Consider the following 14,866-nt stretch of genomic DNA (forward strand, 5'->3'; position numbering starts at 1 on the left):
GTACACTTAGGGGGTCATTCTGACCCCGGCGGTCATGGACCGCCGGGGCCAGGGTTGGCGGGAGCACCGCCAACAGGCTGGCGGTGCCCCGCAGGGCATTCTGACCGCAGCGCTTTGGCCGCGGTCAGAAGAGGAAAACCGGCGGTCTCCCGCCGGTTTTCCGCTGCCCATAAGAATCCTCCATGGCGGCGCAGCTCGCTGCGCCGCCATGGCGATTCTGACACCCCATACCGCCATCCTGTTCCTGGCGGCTCTGCCGCCAGGAACAGGATGGCGGTATGGGGTGTCGTGGGGCCCCTGGGGGCCCCTGCAGTGCCCATGCCAATGGCATGGTCACTGCAGGGGCCCCCGTAAGAGGGCCCCACTTTGTATTTCAGTGTCTGCTTTGCAGACACTGAAATACGCGACGGGTGCAACAGCACCCGTCGCACCTTCCCACTCCGCCGGCTCCATTCAGAGCCGGCGTCCTCGTGGGAAGGTTGATTTCCACTGGGCTGGCGGGCGGCCTTTTGGCGGTCGCCCGCCAGCCCAGTGGAAATCCCAGAATCACTGCAGCGGTCTGACGACCGCGGTGCGGTGTTCTGGCGGGGGTACTTTGGAGGGCGGCCTCCGCCACCCGCCAAGGTAAGAATCAGGGCCTTAATTTGTAATGTTCCTGTTGCAGAACTGTTGATGTTTCCAATGCCCAGGACAGCCTCCAGTTTCAGTGTAGTCTCCACCATGGCCTTAAGTGCGGTGGGTGTTGTTACTGTTGGGGGGCTGCCTCCAGTTTCCCGGGATTCAGTGAGTTGCTGAGCCACGTTTTATTTTTTTTGTTACCCGAGGTGAAACCAACCCTGCAGATTTCATCGAGAGAGCAGTGTGTGACTCCAATGACTTTCATTTTGGCTTGAATTTTCTGCCACATCTTATTTTGTGATTCAGAAACTGTCATTGATGCACTCCCAAATGGGACATCATGGTTCTCACAGCACTCCTCTTTTTCTCCCTCCAGGTATTTTCCAGCTGACTGTGTCTGTTGCTTGTCCTCCTCTTAGGCTGTTGGACCTGTGCTGTGTATAGCAGTGCACTCCTCCTCCACCCAGGCTGGTCTGCAGGCATGTTCTGAGAGGCACTTCCTGGTTCAGAGATGATTGACCATGACCAGGGAGTGTGTTTTCCTATTTTGCTGTGCCATTTGCAATTTGTGACACAATTCGCAATTTACGATGTAATTTGCAAATGTAGGTATTTGCTTTTTGTGATTCCTCTAATTGCGATGCAACTTGCTTCCCACTCACAATTTGAGGCCTCACATACATCCGGATTTGCGACTTCCTATTTGTGATTTGCATCGATTCACAAATAGGCACTGGCAGTTTTTCTCTGTTGAAAGACATCCAGCTCTTAATTTTTGGGAAGCAAAGCATTATCAAGAAGTCCATCATGTCTGGTCACTGTCTGCTCGCTTAACCTCATTAGTGCGGGCGTCGGCCACTGGCCAACCCCCACACTACCTCTTTGGTGCAGGTCACGACCAGTGGCCAACACCGGGGGTGGGGGGGTTTAAAAAAATTCTTGAGTGCGTAAAAATTCCCCATGAGGCACGGAAGATCTTCCGTGTCTCCCTCTGTCCCCCCACCCACCCCTTTGTGATGTCAGCGCACCTCACTGTTTGTTTTCTCCATCCGAGTAGGAAGCAGCCTTGTGGCCGCTCCCTGCTCCAGTTGGGAAAACAGCCCCAAACTGCCTTCCCAACATTCGGGAAGGCCTCGTTGAAAGAGGAGACTCTCCTCTTTCAAACAAGGCCTTCCTGAACTGGTTTCCTGGCCCTCGGGCCCCACTAGGCACCAGGGATTTCACTTGGGGGTCGCCCCCTCGGCAAACAGGTGACCCCCCTCTCCAGGGTCATATTTTTTTTTTTTAAAGGGAGGTTTACACCCTGGCGGTGCAATCAAGTCTGATCACACCCCCCAGGGGCTATTTATATATATTTTTTAAACGAAAAACAAAAAGAAATTGACAGGGGGTCGCCCCTGAGTAGGGTGACCCCCTGTGGGGGCAATCATTTTTTGGAGCAGTTGTATGGTTTCCCTGGTGGCCATTATGGCCCCCAAGGAAACCATACAGCTACTAAAACATAAATATATATAGATATATATCTACATATATATACATATATATATATACATATATATATATATGTATATCTCTCTCTCTCTCTCTCTCTCTATATATATATATATATATATAGATATATGTATATATCTATATATATATATCTATATATATTTTAGTGTATATATATAGATATATATATATATATGATCAGCAGAAGAACCCCGACTTATCGAGACTCACTTGCGGCGGTCTTGATATGGGATCGGGAATCCCATCAATATTAATCAGATTTTCTCTCCCAAAGAAAAGAAGTCAAGACACAATATATATATATATATATATATATATTAATCAGATTTTCTCTCCCAAAGAAAAGAAGTCAAGACACAAACGGACAGTTCAAAAAGCTATATTAAAGAAAGATGGTCCTCCTCCCAACGCGTTTCAGCTGTAGCCTTGTTGGTGAAAGCCGACCCAAAGATGCTAGCAACATATTACTTCCATAGTACACTTAACCATTTGTAACACATTAGCAAAATCAGTAAAACCAAACATACAACATACCTCATCAACAAACTGACCATACTACACACAAACTGTCATTCGAGAGCAACCACATGTGTACTGCTACCAACCATTAGCATAAACATACTCTCTTAGAAGTTTGCATTTGTGTCAGCAGCAGTCCTTTAGTATGGAACGCTCCACCCAATTCGTCATGAATACATTTGACTCACTCCTGGTAAGAAATTGATTAAAATACATTTACTCGCACAAACAATTCCCAACATTCAACAATGTACATCCCCAGCACTCTTTCCTGCCAGAGGCAACTACATATATATTAGCCATCGTATATTTGATAACTGAACGTAATCACAGGCAAATTCTCTTTCTGTGCCTAATAATTATTCAGAACATCGTCGCCATCTGTGGGCAGAGGAGCTATATATATTCAAATAAGAGAAAAGAATAAAGGGGAATATTTTTTTATCACAGGCACCTCATACTGATAGTATATTTTGTTTCTCTTATCCCATTATACTGCTTATATTTTAAATAACATTATTCCACCAACAAAAATTATTTACTGAGATTTCCACCTCATAATGGCTCTTCTGCATTCTTACTGGACCAAATACATGTCAAAATGGCGTCGGAATTATTTGTGGTCAGTTGCCCTCAATCTTCCCACCTAGCAAAAGTATTTATATTTTTAGGGTCGAGCCTGCGTAGCATGCGCTTGCGCATGCTTATTGCTTGCGAGACGCTTTAGGAGTTACAAAGGGCTCGGAGCCCCGTCCACATCACGTCAGTGTCTTTCATTGGGTCGTGGGTTTGCCTGTTAATGTCTTTTTGCTTTCATTAGTGGAAGGCACGCATACGTCATGCCTTTTCCGGTGATTAGCCCTCCTCGAGCGCAGCAACCAAGTGCTGAAAACATAAAACATGCGAGGCTCGCTGGGTTTGTGGACTACTATTTCTCTATTTTCGCAGCGCGATCACGCTTGGCAGAAGTCAAGCGATTTGCATAATATCGGCCCTGGTACATAGTTAATTGCACTTTTGCCGGTTACGTAGATAATTGCACTTTTGCCGATAGGTTTCATTACGAGAGAACTGTAGCAGTGCGATCGCGCTGTTTTTTATTTTCAATGTGGCAAGAAAAATCCGGTTGAGAGTTTACAACTGGTAACAGCTGTAACTCGGACAAATGCGAGACCCTAGTGCATTGCAAATGTTTGTTTTAAACTTGGATCTCACATTTTCATCAGAAGCAAGTAGAGTTCTCAGAAGAGTTTAGAGCTCTCTTTGCTCCACAGATTCCTGCCCCTGCCAGAGGAAACAAACCATGTATAACTGATAAGTCCCAATAATGACATTTCAGAGCTGTAGCAAACCTGTCTATGTGAAAATCGTCCAGAAACGCCTACCCAGATTAGGAAATGGGTGGACAACACATTTTGCATATTAAGGAATTTGGCATATTCGATTGTGTTTTACCTATTGAAACTGGCTACAGCTTTCCCCAAATGAAAGCATATTTCCTTCCACCATTCGTACATCATTGTGCTAGTGCTATACCAACAGTGGGCTTATAGTGATAGAACCATTTCAGGCTATATGGAAATCCATCTGTATTTTGTACTTCTTTCATTATAAAAGGAGACATTGAGAGATCTTTGATGATCATCCTCTGTCACCCTCTGGCTTAGACTCACATTTGATTAAAGGATGGTAGGAAGCAGCTTGATCTTTAGGACAATTGCATTATGTCAATGTGTGAGGCAGCAAAATTCCTTGGAGTCCAGAATCTAATTTGGCCCTAGGACACAAAAACAAAAGAACTAAACTAAGAAAAAACAACCTGTTTTGACTGTTGTGTTCAGACCCTATGTAACCTAGCAAAAAACAAATAAATATAGACCTTCTTCATCTCACGAGGAAACACTTTTTGCTTTTAGGGTTTGCTTCTGTAGATGTTACTGTGTGGACCTGGCTGGGTCATGTCGGATTTGCTAGCATTTCTTTTACTCCTTTTTTATTTATTTTATTAGGAAGGCAATGTCTCATGGATACGTTTCTTGGGTGTCTTTGATTGGCTTATCCATGTACTTCATCACAATCTTCTATTGCCTGGTTGTTAGTGGCGTCATTTGCAGGTCCTTCCATGCTGCATTTCCTGTTTGGGGTGCCGGGAGGTGTTCGGGACAAACTCCAATAGACTTCGGAGCTTTCTACTTCCTGATGTGCTTGTGCGATACGGGCATTACTGCAGATAATGTGCTTAGGTATTCATGGCGGATGATTTGTGCACTTCCCCGTTAGTGCTCAGGTCAATATGTGATGTTCTATAAAGTTTTGCTGACATGTTGGGCTGTGGTTTTCTGAGCATCCGTGCGTTGGAGTGCCATACCTTTTTTCTTTTTTTAGCATGTCAGCTTTGCATACTTTTGGACTTTAAATAACTATTCCAGCCTCCTCTCTTTTATGCAATGTTATGTTTAGTCTTGAGTATGGCAGGCTGAAAGCTAACAAGTTACCAGCCAGCTGGCATTTTTTAATGTTAAGCTTTCATTTCTAGTGTTCTAAGAGAGCCTAGGGGACTGAGAGTTCCTCTTTGTAGAAATGTGTAGACTTTCAGGTAAGGTTCTTTGCGGTTCCTGTGAGGGTCTAATCCGGGAAGACTGCCCCGTCTTCGCATCCTTTTGAGTCTGATTAACACGTGGTTCTCTTTTTAAACAACGGATGTATGATACCTAAAGGGTACATGTTAGACCTGACAGGCCTTGGGGTGGTCACCCCTAAATTTTTGCCTGCCTCCCTCCACTTTTTGGACTCTGTCTTTGCTGGCTTTTAGACTCTGCGCACGTTCCCACTGGTATCCCGTGCTAAAGTGCATATGCTCTCTCCCTTTAAACATGGTAACTTTGGATCATACCTGATTGGACTATTTAATTTACTTATAAGTCCGTAGTAATGTGCACTGTATGTGCCTATGGCCTGTAGATTAAATGCTACTAGTGGGCCTGCAGCACTGGTTGTGCCACCCACTTAAGTAGCCCCTTACCTTGTCTCGGGCCTGCCATTGCAAGGCCTGTGTGTGCAGTTTCACTGTCACCTCGACTTGGCATTTAAAAGTACTTGCCAAGCCTAAAACTCCCTTTTTCTACATATAAGTCACCTCTAATGTGTGCCCTAGGTAACCCGTAGAGCAGGGTGCTGTTTGGGTAAAAGGCAGGACATGTCCCTTTGTAGTTTACATGTCCTGGTAGTGTAAAACTCCTAAATTTGTTTTTACACTACTGTGAGGCCTGCTCCCTTCATAGGCTGCTGATCTGAAAGGAGTAGGCAGGTCATATTTATTATGGCCAGAATGGTAATACAAAATCCTGCTGCCTGGTGAAGTTGGATTTAATATTACTATTCTAGAAATGTAACTTTTAGAAAGTGAGCATTTCTTTGCACTTAAATCTTTCTGTGCCTTACAATCCACGTCTGGCTGGGTTTAGTTGACAGCTCCTTGTGCATTCACTCAGACACACTCCAAACACAGGGTACTCAGCCTCACTTGCATACATCTGCATTTTGAATGGGTCTTCCTGGGCTGGGAGGGTGGAGGGCCTGCTCTCACACAAAGTCACAAAGGACTGCCACACCCCCTACTGGGACCCTGGCAGACAGGATTGAACTGAAAGGGGACCTGGTGCACTTCTTAGCCACTCTTTGAAGTCTCCCCCACTTCAAAGGCACATTTGGGTATACAACAGGGCCTTTGCCCTACCACCTCAGACACTTGCTGGAGAAGAAAACTGAACCAGAACCTGTATCCTGCCAAGAAGAACTGCCTGGCTGCTCAAATGACTCACCTGTCTGCTTTCTACAAAGGACTGCTGCCTTGCTGTTGGCCTGCTGCCTTGCTGAACTCTTGTCTGGCTGTAAAAGTGCTCTCCAAGGGCTTGGATAGAGCTTGCCTCCTGTTCCCTGAAGTCTCAGGACCAAAAAGACTGCTTTTTTTCATGTGGACTCCTCGTGCGCTGAAAAATTCTACGCACAGCTTGCTCCGCGGTGAGAAATTCACCGCACACCGATCCAGAAAGATGCCGCTCGATGCAACGCCTGCGGTGCGACCGGAACTTCGACGCACGGCCTCGCGGAACGACGCGCAGCCGGATAACAAGCTGAGGAATCCACGCACAGACCCTGGGACATCTGGTAATCCCGCAATCCATAGAAGGAGACGGTCCGCGTGCCAGAAAACGACGCACGTCTTCCCCGAGTGAAAAATAACGACGCAAGTCCGTGTGTGAAGGGGCGAGACCGACGCACACATAATTTTTCCTCCCATAGAACGGCGCACGTCTCCCCGCGTGAAAAATAACGACGCAAGTCCGTGTGTGAAGGGGCGTAACCGACGCACACACCATTTTTCCATGCATCTCCTCTTCTGCGGCCCTCTGCGGAGATTTTGCACTCCAAACCAGGTACTTTTTGCTTGAAAGAGACTTTGTTTACTTTTTAAAGACTTAAGACACTTCATATCACTTTTTAGTGATATCTTTACAAATTCATATTGCATCTTTGATCGTTTTAACCTGCAAATACCCAGATAAATATTATATATTTTTCTAAACCCTGTGTGGTGTATTTTGTGGTGCTATATTGTGTTAGTGTATGATTTATTGCACAAACGCTTTACACATTGCCTTCTAAGTTAATCCTGACTGCTCGTGCCAAGCTACTAGAGGGTGGGCACAGGATAATTTGGATTGTGTGTGACTTACCCTGACTAGAGTGAGGGTTCTTGCTTGGACAGAGGGTAACCTGACTGCCAACCAAAAACCCAATTTCTAACATTGGTGATCAGCGGTGAGGATAGGACTTGTATTTGTGCAGTGACATACAGTAGCTAAGTATTACACTACCTACCCACAGTTGAAGGTCAACTTGATTCTTATCTCTTTTTGCAAATTCGTTTTTCCTGACAATTTTCAAAAACTAAATCCTCACTCAACATGTCTCTGGCTGGGTCTCAAGTAGGAGATTTGGACCTAGCCCTGTTGGAGACATATACTGTCAAACAGCAAAAAGTGTTCTGCGCCCCTTGGGTACCCACCCAAGGGGCCTCCAAAAAGGAGGACTTTCAAGTGGCGCTGAGGGCCTGGGCAAAAGCTCATTTAGAGGAGGATGATGAGGAAGAGGAGCCAGAAAATGGCCTCTCAGAGGATTTATTGCCATCAGTGGGTAATGTTACCACTGCAATTGTGCCCCCTTCCAGACCAGGGAGCAGTGTCTCTGAGCAAAGCCTGACTGCAGAGGAAAGGAGAGAAGAAAGGGAGTTCCAATTGCAAATGGCAAAACTGAAAATTGAGGCCCAACAGAAGGAAAGGAGGGCAGAGAGAGAAGCCAAACAAGCTGAGGCTGAAAGAGCAGCCAAACAGGTGAAAGCTGAAAGAGCTGAAGCTGCAGCTGAGAGAGCTTTGGCTGAAAATAAACTATTGTTGGCTCATGAACTTAGTCTCAAGGAGCTGGAGATCAAGGCGAGACAGTCTGAATCCAGCAGTAATGGTGGCAGCATACAGACAGGACCTGCTGGAGAAAAGAAGGTTTGTATAACCAAAAATGTGGTGCCCAGTTTTGTGGTGGGAGATGACATAGATAAATGGTTAGCTGCTTATAAAGTTGCACTAAGGGCTCATGAAGTTCCTGAAGGGCAATGGGGTACAGCTATGTGGGGTTATGTGCAGCCATTGGGGAGGGACACACTTCTCACATTGGATCAACGTGATCAAAACACATACCCACTTCAGAAAGCCACTTTACTTGCCAAGTTTGGGCTGACCCCTGAGGGATACCGTCAGAGGTTCAGGGACAGCACCAAACAATCCACACAAACATGGGTAGATTTATTTGACTTTTCTAGTAAGGCACTGAATGGATGGGTGCGGGGCAACAAAGTAGATGATTATAAAGGGTTATATGACTTGATTCTGAGAGAGCAAATGCTCAATACTACTTTTACAGAGTTGTGCCAGCACTTCGTAGATAGTAAGCTGACTGATCCCAGAAAGCTTGCTGAGGAGGCAGACCTCTGGGTTAGCACCAGAGTGTCCAAAAAGGTATCTTGGGGGGACACCCACAAAGGTGGTCAGGGTTCCCAGCAGAAGAAAGAGGGCGAGATAAACTTACAGATAAGGAACTCTCATAAGGCCCGCAAAAGAATTCCCAGGGATGGGGTGGCAACTATTCCTCTTCCAGATTTGGGAAAAAGCCAGGGAAATTCAACCCCAAATGCTTAGAGTGCTACCAGTATGGTCACTATAAGGGCGACCCCCAGTGTTCCAAGAGAGCACCGTCCACTACCGGAAAGAGACACCTGGGTTGACTAGTGTAGCGCTCGGGGGGAGACAGACCCAGATAGCTTTGGGGAGCAGGTAGAGATTTCCCTAGTGTCCCTGGGAGAAATAGAAATGGTGCCCAAAGCCCACATGCCCCAAAATACTTCCAAGTACAGGCAGTGGGTTACCATTGATGGGCAAAAGGTGGAGGCTCTGCGTGACACAGGAGCCAGTATGACGACTGTCAAGAGTCAGCTGGTGTCAACAGAGCAGATGGTCCCTAATACATTCCACCAGGTCATAGTCGCTGACAATCGTGAGAGTCACCTACTGGTGGCTCTGGTTTCTTTTGAGTGGGTGGGGTCTCTGGTACTCTGAAAGTAGCTGTGAGTCCTGCCATGCCTGTAGATTGTCTGTTAGGCAATGATCTTGAGCATACTACTTGGAAAGACGTATAGCTCAGATCCTACCTGGAGATGTTAGGGTTGTCTGAGTGGGTCTGCATGACCACACGGTCCATGGCTGCCCGGGAAGGGAGTCAAGGGCGTCTGGAGCCTGGAAAAATGGCCCAAACAGCTGCAAAGAGGAAGGGCAAGAGGCCCAGGAAACCCTCCTCAAATGTTACCACAGTGGTGAACGGGGCCCCTGAGGAGGAGGAGGCCCCTGAGCCAACTGGGGACGACATAGCTGACCTGGGTAACCTACCTGAACTTGCTGGCTGGCAAGTAGTGGGGAGGCCAACCAGGGCAGAATTCTGCAAGGCACAGAAGGAATGCCACACCCTTGAGGGTCTGAGGCAACAGGCCATAGCCCAAGCAGCAGGTGACGCCTCTGGCACTCACTATATTTACTGAGAGAATGATCTCCTTTACAGTGAGCGTAAGGTTCCAGGTCCTGGGGCAGCCCGTGTGCTGGTGGTCCCCCAGTGTTACCGGAACTTCCTACTGGGTCTGGCTCATGACATCCCCCTGGCAGGACACCTGGGCCAAGACAAGACCTTTAACAGGCTTGACACCCACTTCCATTGGCCCAGAATGAGGACAGCCTCAGATAACTTCTGCAGAGCTTGCCCCACCAGCCAGGGTAGTGGGAAGACAGGGAAACGGCTTAAGGCTCCCCTGCTCAAACTCCCAGTCGTTGGCACCCCCTTTGAAAGGGTGGGCATCGACATTGTTGGTCCCTTGGACCCCAAAACTGCCTTGGGCAACAGGTTTATCCTGGTTTTGGTGGACCATGCCACCCGCTATCCAGAGGCAATCCCTCTGAGAACAGTGACTGCACCGGTGGTGACCAGAGCCATGTTGGGAATATTTACCTGTGTGGGATTCCCTAAGGAGGTTGTGTCTGACAGGGGCACAAACTTCATGTCTGCATACATGAAGTCCATGTGGGATGAGTGTGGGGTGACCTACTGGTTTACCACCCCTTATTATCCTCAATCCAATGGGCTTGTAGAGAGATTCAACAAGACCCTGAAAGGCATGATTAGTGGCCTGACTGATGCCATGAGGCATAAGTGGGACGTCTTCTTACCCTGCCTGTTGTTTGCTTACAGAGAGGTGCCCCAGAAAGGGGTGGGGTTCAGCCCCTTTGAGCTTCTCTATGGTCACCCTGTCAGGGGACCCCTAAGCATTGTTAAGGAGGGCTGGGATAAAGCTCCCAAGTCACCTCCCAGGATGTGGTCAGCTACATGCTGGCCCTCTGCAACCAAACCCAACGCTTCTGGAAGCAGGCCCAGAGTAGCCTCGAGGCCAGTCAAGAGGTGATGAAGGAGTGGTATGACTGGAAGACCACTCTGTTTGAGTTCTCACCTGAAGACAAAGTTTGGGTGATGGAGCCAGTAGAGCCCAGGGCTCTCCAGGACCACTGGACTGGCCCCTTTGAGATCAAGGAGCATAAAGGGGAGGCCACTTACCTAGTGGACCTCAAGACCCCTAGGCACCCCGTAAGGGTCCTCCATCACAACCGGCTCAAACCTCACTTTGAGAGGTCTGAGGTCAGTATGCTCCTGGTCACAGATGAGGGCATGGAAGAAGAGAGTGAACCTCTCCCCGACCTCCTCTCTGTCAAAGAAGGGGATGGGTCAGTAGGGGGCGTCATTCTCTCCGACTGCCTGACTCTAACCCAGAGAGGAGACTGCTATGAGCTGTTAGAGCAGTTCTCTTCCCTGTTCTCCCTTACTCCTGGACTGACCCACCTCTGTGTTCATGACATTGACACAGGTGACAGTCCCCCTGTGAAGAACAAAATTTACAGGTTGTCGGATAAGGTGAGGGCCAGCATCAAGGAGGAGGTCTCCAAAATTTTGACCTTAGTGGTTATTGAGAAATCCAGTAGTCCCTGGGCCAGCCCTGTGGTATTGGTTCCTAAGGCTACTGCCCCAGGTGCGAAGCCAGAACTCCGGTTCTGTGTGGACTACCGGGGTCTCAACTCAGTCACCCGGACTGATGCTCACCCCATCCCCCGAGCTGATGAGCTCGTTGATAGACTAGGCGCTGCCAAGTTCCTGAGTACGTTCAATTGTACTTCATGGTACTGGCAAATCGGCCTGACTGAGGGGGCTAAAGAAAGATCAGCATTTTCCACCCCTGATGGCCATTAACAATTCCGGGTGATGCTATTTGGGTTGCAAAATGCCCCCGCTACCTTCCAACGGTTGGTTAACAGGGTCCTAGCTGGTAAAGATGCCTACTGTGCAGCTTACCTGGACGACATAGCTGTCTACAGTTCCAGCTAGGAGGAACACTTCTCCACCTCAAGGAGGTGCTTCAGGCTCTGCAACAGGCAGGCCTGACTATCAAGGCTAGTAAGTGCCAGATTGGGCAGGGTTCCGTTGTGTACTTGGGACACCTAGTAGGTGGTGGCAAGGTACAGCCACTCCAGGCCAAGATTGAAACTATCAAGGCCTGGCAACCACCTAGAACACAGACTGAGGTGAGAGCCTTTTTGGGCCTCACTGGATACTACCGCAGATTCGTCAAGGGCTATGGTACCATTGTGTCCCCCTTGACAGAACTCACTTCCAAGAAACAACCTAGGTTGGTGAATTGAACAGTGGCTTGTCAGAAAGCCTTTGAGTCTCTGAAGGAAGCCATGTGCATGGCCCCGTGCTCAAGGCCCCTGACTACTCCCAGGAATTTATTGTGCAGACAGATGCTTCAGAGCATGGCATACGGGCTGTTCTAGCACAGCTAAATGAGGAGGGCTCAGACCAACCAGTAGTCTTTATTAGCAGAAGACTATTACCACGGGAACAGAGGTGGAGTGCTATTGAGAGAGAAGCATTTGCTGTGGTCTGGGCACTGAAGAACCTAAGACCCTACCTGTTTGGGACTCACTTCCGAGTTCAGACAGACCACAGGCCCCTCAGATGGCTCATGCAGATGAGGGGTGAGAATCCAAAACTCTTGAGGTGGTCCATTTCCCTACAGGGGATGGACTTTACGGTGGAGCATCGCCCAGGGGTTGACCACGCCAATGCTGATGGTCTCTCCGGATACTTCCGCCTTAGCGATGAGAGCTCCCAGGAGGTCGGGTAGCTCTCCCCACTTTCAGCTGGGGGGGACACATGTTAGACCTGACAGGCCTTGGGGTGGTCACCCCTAACTTTTTGCCTGCCTCCCTCCACTTTTTGGACTCTGTCTTTGCTGGCTTTTAGACTCTGCGCACTTTACCACTGCTACCCGTCCTAAAGTGCATATGCTCTCTCCCTTTAAACATGGTAACTTTGGATCATACCTGATTGGACTATTTAATTTACTTATAAGTCCCTAGTAATGTGCACTGTATGTGCCTAGGGCCTGTAGATTAAATGCTACTAGTGGGCCTGCAGCACTGGTTGTGCCACCCACTTAAGCAGCCCCTTACCTTGTCTCGGGCCTGCCATTTCAAGGCCTGTATGTGCAGTTTCACTGTCACCTCGACTTGGCATTTAAAAGTACTTGCCAAGCATTAAACTCCCCTTTTTCTACATATAAGTCACCTCTAATGTGTGCCCTGGGTAACCCCTAGAGCAGAGTGTTGTTTGGGTAAAAGGCAGGACATGTACTTGTGTAGTTTACATGTCCTGGTAGTGTAAAACTCCTAAATTTGTTTTTACCCTACTGTGAGGCCTGCTCCCTTCATAGGCTAACATTGGGGCTGCCCTCATACATTATTGGAGTGGTAGCTGCTGATCTGAAAGGAGTAGGCAGGTCATATTTATTATGGCCAGAATAGTAATACAAAATCCTGCTGACTGGTGAAGTTGGATTTAATATTACTATTCTAGAAATGCCACTTTTAGAAAGTCAGCATTTCTTTGCACTTAAATCTTTCTGTGCCTTACAATCCACGTCTGGCTGGGTTTAGTTGACAGCTCCTTGTGCATTCACTCAGACACACCCCAAACACAGGGTACTCAGCCTCACTTGCATACATCTGCATTTTGAATGGGTCTTCCTGGGCTGGGAGGGTGGAGGGCCTGCTCTCACACAAAGGACTGCCACACCCCCTACTGGGACCCTGGCAGACAGGATTGAACTGAAAGGGGACCTGGTGCACTTCTTTGCCACTCTTTGAAGTCTCCCCCACTTCAAAGGCACATTTGGGTATACAACAGGGCCTCTGCCCTACCACCTCAGACACTTGCTGGAGAAGAAACCTGAACCAGAACCTGCATCCTGCCAAGAAGAACTGCCTGGCTGCTCAAAGGACTCACCTGTCTGCTTTCTACAAAGGACTGCTGCCTTGCTGTTGGCCTGCTGCCTTGCTGAACTCTTGTCTGGCTGTAAAAGTGCTCTCCACGGGCTTGGATAGAGCTTGCCTCCTGTTCCCTGAAATCTCAGGACCAAAAAGACTTCTCTTTTTCATTTGGACTCCTCGTGCGCTGAAATATTCGACGCACAGCTTGCTCCGTGGTGAGAAATTCACTGCACGCCGATCCAGAAAGACGCCGCTCGACGCGACGCCTGCGGAGCGACCAAAACTTCGACGCACGGCCTCGCATGGACAATGCCGCTCGACTTCCAGAGAGGAAATCGACGCGACGCCTGCCGTGAGAAAGAAAATTCCATGCACAGCCTCCCGGAACGACATGCAGCCGGATTACAAGCCGAGGAATGCATGCACAGACCCTGGGACATCTGGTAATCCCGCGATCCATAGATGGAGACGGTCCGCGTGCCGGAAAACAACGCATGTCTTCCCTGAGTGAAAACTTACGACCCAAGTACGTGTGTGAAGGGGCGTAACCGACGCACACACCATTTTTCCACGCATCTCCTCTTCTGCGGCCCTCTGCGGAGATTTTCCACTCCAAACCAGGTACTTTGTGCTTGAAAGAGACTTTGTTTACTTTTTAAAGACTTAAGACACTTCAAATCACTTTTTAGTGATATCTTTACAAATTCATATTGCATCTTTGATCGTTTTGACCTGCAAATACCCAGATAAATATATATTTTTCTAAACCCTGTTTGGTGTATTTTTGTGGTGCTATATTGTGTTATTGTATGATTTATTGCACAAACGCTTTACACATTGCTTTCTAAGTGAAGACTGACTGCTCGTGCCAAGCTACCAGAGGGTGGGCACAGGAGAATTTGGATTGTGTGTGACTTACCCTGACTAGAGTGAGGGTTCTTGCTTGGACAATGGGTAACCTGACTGCCAACCAAAAACCCCATTTCTAACAGGAAACAGTCTGTGCTCTGGGCACCTTTTTTGTGCAGTTATCCAGATAGTAACATCGGTTGCATTCTTTCCTTTCCACCTGGATTACATTTCTCTGGGCTGTCAGCTATGCAGCCTGGTTAGTATCTGGAGGACGGTCCCAACTTGGAATTCTGCATAATTTAGTCTACGGGACCTGGTTAGATGACCGTACATTAATTTACTACTTTTCAGCATTGGCCTCTGTCCTGTTTTCTAGGGCATCTTGTATTGCT

The sequence above is a fragment of the Pleurodeles waltl genome, chromosome 2_1, assembly GCF_031143425.1.
Source record: "Pleurodeles waltl isolate 20211129_DDA chromosome 2_1, aPleWal1.hap1.20221129, whole genome shotgun sequence".
Taxonomy (NCBI): Eukaryota; Metazoa; Chordata; class Amphibia; order Caudata; family Salamandridae; genus Pleurodeles; species Pleurodeles waltl.